Source organism: Octopus bimaculoides, chromosome 10, assembly GCF_001194135.2.
Source record: "Octopus bimaculoides isolate UCB-OBI-ISO-001 chromosome 10, ASM119413v2, whole genome shotgun sequence".
NCBI lineage: Eukaryota > Metazoa > Mollusca > Cephalopoda > Octopoda > Octopodidae > Octopus > Octopus bimaculoides.
In genome coordinates, this window is record NC_068990.1 from 36,453,087 (window position 1) to 36,457,404 (window position 4,318).

At 36.6% G+C, this 4,318-nt stretch overlaps 1 long non-coding RNA gene across 1 annotated transcript in view; it reads right to left on the reverse strand.

Moving 5' to 3' along the window:
• The window catches only part of LOC128248893 (uncharacterized), a 122,949-nt gene that overhangs the window by 77,039 nt on the left and 41,592 nt on the right, over positions 1–4,318 (reverse strand). The gene's annotated exons all lie outside the window — the stretch shown is intronic.

Sequence of the window (4,318 nt, forward strand, 5' to 3'; positions counted from 1 at the left end):
TCATTGTGCAAGGTTGCCAGTTTTGTTGAAAATATTGCAGACCTTTCAATTAAGAGAAGCTATCTAAGGCAAGCCCCTGGTTGTAAACATTGGGAATTGTTCCTCACAGTTCACTGGACTTGACTTCTATGAATCTGTGTTAGCCTGGAGTAACAGCACTCTGGAATATTTTCTGAAGCAATTTCTTCTAGTTATGACAGTTAAATAATATTTTAGACTTCTGGTTGAGGGACATCATTGGTTAATTCTGTATATGAAACTTCTCAGTGAGACAACGTCTGCAATTTCATGATTCATTGATGTATGAGTTTGTGTTATCAATAACATTCCATGAATTTGGAGAACATTTACCTCCTTCGTTTACAAGCTTCCTTTGCAGGTGTCATTTTAAGCAAATTGTATATTAAGCCTTTTGATACCAACCTGCCTGGAATTACCATTGGATCTTTGATATAAATTCCCAGTTTTAAAGAGATCTAAATTAAAACCTTTCATCAGAATTTCATGTTAATTTATGTTCCAAACACCTGTTTATTAAAAACAGTTATTTCATTAAATCCTTAATTATTTTCAAAATTAATTGAAACAAAGGCAGGATATCTTAACAAAAATATGGTATCAAAAGGCTTAGATACCTGTGATACCCCAAGATAGTATGGGCAAAAAATTATGAGGGACTCACAGCAAATACTTCAAAGAATAGTTTTAATCAGTATCTTCCCTCATTTAAAACAATAAACACAGAAAACTAAGAATGCCTAATGAAAAAATGGTGTGCAATATTTGGTGCAGTATTTGTAAACTTATTGGACTGAATTTATGCCTTGGGTTCCATTTGAGTAATTTCTCCTTCTTACTGTTTAATTCAACCCTTTAACATTCAAACTGGCAATATTTGGCCCATATATTCTACCAGTTTTCTATTCAAACTGACCAGATCAGGACTTTCACACCTCCTTTACAATGCCATTCTAAACATAAACAAACACATCATCAAAATCTCAAAGCTACATGGTAATGTATGATTAATTCAAAATAATAGGATAATAAATAAACATTTCTTTTAACAGCATTACTTCTCAACAACAATCTCATTTTCACTTACAAATATATACAGGGGCATGTGGTAATTAGACATTAAACTGCAACTGAAGCATTCTACTGTGTATATTCTTTTATTCTTTTACTCATTTCAGTCATTTGACTGTGGCCACACAAAAACACTACCTTGTGTGCTTACATACACACTCTCACATGCACACACACACTCATGCGCACACACACACACATGCACATACACACACGCCTACACGCACACATATATACGTATGCGCACACACATACACAGATTTCATCATTTTATGTTTGCTTTCTATGCTGACATGTGTTGGACACTTCAACAGGATCCAGTGTACTAGAGGACTACATCTTGTTGAAATGTTATAGCTTTGGCATGGTTTCTATGTCTGGATAATCTTCAAAATGCCAGCCAGTTTTACAGAGGGTATTGGGTGTGTTCATTTGTGCTATCCACCCAACAGAAGTCCTTCCTCAATGCACCGAACCCCTTTATATAGCGTACTGTCTGTTTTTTCATAAAAGCCCAAGCTCTAAATACATTACCTTGTCATTCACAAAGTTCAAGGAACCCCCTAAAAAAATCGAAAATAAGAAGGAGGGAAGGTTGAGAAGTTAATGTGTGATAGGAGAAATGGGTTTATTGCTACGAGATGGTGCTAGTGTCGAGGCTAAGAGAGATCCTGTTATAGATAGGACAGGATTAAGACCCATCGAGGCCTCATAAAAGATTATGTAATTCAAAATATAAACAATAACAAACCATAAAATAAATATTTATTTTTCAAAACAAAACAAAACAGTAAAAGGGAAAAGATTTCTCCTACTTTTTTGAATTGCAAAGTCTTTGATCAGGTCCTCAAAATTAATCTTAGGTAACACATCTGCATCTATACTTAGTAGAGATAAAGGCATCTCGAATAACATTTTAGCAAGTTTAAAATGATTTCTTTTGTACCATAAACCATTTACCATTTCTGTGGTGCCCTCTCCTTCCTTTGATGCCCTAAGCATGTGCTTATTTTGCTTAATGGTTAATCCAGTGCTGGTTATATAACTGGGTATTATTAGGTTGTTCCAAAAATAATGGTCGATTTCAGAATCATAATTTTATTCTAGAATAATTTACAATAGAAATGTTTACATTAGTCAAAATATAAGCCATGAACATTTCTGCCACCAATCAATGAGATTATTTATGCCTCATAGATAAAAATTTATTGGCTTTGATGCTAAGAAATCTTTGAAAGCTGATTCCACATGTTTAAATGCTTAAAAAATGGTAGTCAGTGGGTAAAAGATCAGGAGAATATGGATGATGTGGTAAAGTCAAGTATCCCAAGTCTGTGAGTTTCTGCGGCATCATTCTTGCAAAATGTGGCTTTGCATTATCATGGAGTAGAATTAGACCATGTCGATTCACCAATACAGGTCTCATTTTTTGCAAGTGAGCATGCATTTCAGCGAGTTGATTGCAGTAAACCTCTGCTGTAATGCTCTGATTGGCTTCCAGAAACCTGTAATGGACAACACCAATTGCAGACCACCAGACAGTCACCATAATCGTTTGCCGATGCAACTTTGGCTTTGGGAAATGCTTGGGGGACTCATCACGATCAAGCCATTGGCCTGATCATTTACGGTTATCATAAAGGATCCACTTTCCATCACAAGTGACTATTTGATCAAGAAAAAAGGATCATTGATGCTTTGCAGAAAGAGCATTGGGCACACTTCAAAATGCCAAACATTTTGATCTTCATTTGATTTTCATTGAGTTCTTCTGCAGATTGCATGAAGCTGTTGCAATACTGACACCAAGTGCCTGAGGCATTTCTCTGACACTTTGACATGGGTTTTGTTCAACAATTGCTTTCAATTGTTCATTGTCAAGACTGCATGCTTGTCCTCTACCTTCTTCTTCTTCAAGGCTCTCATCACCATAACAGAATTTCTGAAACCACCTTCATACTATGCGATCACTTGTGGACCCCTCTCTCCATGCTCTGTTGATATTGGCAGCAGTTTGGGAGGCATTGTGTCCAAGCTTGAACTCATGCAAGAAAAGTAAGCGGAGGTCCTATTTTGGCATGTTTATAATTAAGAGTGCCTATGCTTCAAGAACGTTTTCTGTCTGAAATAAGTAGAAAATGATCAAAGAGAATGCATCAATTACTAAGTATGTTGAAATTCACCTAAGATATAATTAAAATACTATGATAAAATTGCATTTCAAAACACAACACTTAGAGCAGCCATTATTTTCAGAACAACCTAATAGAAGAGAAAGAGAAAGATTAGTGCTTGGGGTTGGTGATAGAGAGTCAGGGAATAATAAGGAAGAGAGCAGAGTGGGCGAAAAAATAAAGGATTCAGAACTACCCCAAGTAGTATATAAGTAGGTGGAGTGGTTGGTCAGGTATACAAAGAACTGGTAAAGGTGGTTAAAAGTTATAGCATGTGAGGTGGGGAGCCTGCATAACAGATAAAAAGAAGAGGATAGAGGTGACCAGAGGTACAAAAAGGGGTGAAAGTAATGTGTGTGTATGTGGGTGTGGGTGTGTGTGTGCATGTGTGTTTGTGTGTATGTGTGTGTATATAGGTACAAAAGGGCTGGCACCAAGAGAGGTATCCAATTGTAAAGCATTGCCTCAAAAATTCCAGCCAACCTAAAAATGTGGTCATTGTTGATGAAGATGATGATGATGATATGCGTGTGTTTATGTACACATGTGAGTGTGTGTGTGTTCGTGCGCGCGCGCGTGTGTTTATACACATACTATGTTTTATCTCGTTTTCTGCTGGGCCTTCAATCTCTACACAGATTGAGAATAGCAACATATAAAAATAACAACAAAATACAATCAAACAAAAAAAACAACATATATATATATAAAAAAAAAAAGAGACATCTTTATGATGACCTTTCACCTGGTATATTTCAATAATATTTGGTGATTGGGTAGGAATGGAGGTTGGCCGTGGGGCTGGTGGGTGGTAGTGGGGGCATAAATTGTGTATGCATATGTTTGTGTATGTAAGTGTATATGAGATTGTGCACATCCATGCATGTATGTATTTATTTGTCTGCATGTTTACGAGAATGAGAGATTTTGTGACGAGAGGGAGGGAGAAAGAGAAAGAGAGAGGGAGGGAGGGAGAGAGAGAGAGGGAGAGAGAGAGAAATATAAAGAGAGAGAGAGAGGATGGAGGTTGACATTAGAGTAATGGAGGCGTTATT